Source organism: Trachurus trachurus, assembly GCF_905171665.1.
Source record: "Trachurus trachurus genome assembly, chromosome: 8".
Lineage (NCBI taxonomy): Eukaryota > Metazoa > Chordata > Actinopteri > Carangiformes > Carangidae > Trachurus > Trachurus trachurus.
This window is the reverse complement of record NC_139905.1, coordinates 16,039,126-16,039,602: the sequence shown is the minus strand read 5'-3', so window position 1 is coordinate 16,039,602 and position 477 is coordinate 16,039,126.

Genomic DNA, 477 nt, shown 5'->3' with positions numbered 1-477 from the left:
CCCACTCCCAGAGTTCAGGGAGGGAAAAACATACTCATGCAGCTTCTGTGGATGATGTGAGTGAAGACAGAAATGCTGACAGATTAATTTTGTTTCTGATAATTTTACTGTTGTTGCAGTTGTTAAAGTGTGTACTGTCTTTGCCATCGCTGTTGCTGTGGGCCCTCTGCTCTGTGTTTCTGGTAGCACATGGCTGCAAGTGTTGAATTGACAGTAATGATTTATAGAGGGGGAGATGCACGTTGTTATTATAGTGAAATCACTGGCTGTCTGAACTTTGAGTTATGTAACACTTGGATGTGTATGACAGGCTGCTGGGGCTGCGGTGGTGGCCAGCATGAGAACAGAGATGTATAAACTCTGGAGGAAGAAAAACACGGAGCAGGGCAGCAGAGAGAGAGGGGGGGTGGGGGGGGTTATCCTCCAGGACGACCCTGTCGATGGAGGGGAGCTGAGGCGAAGAGAGGGCCATGAGGA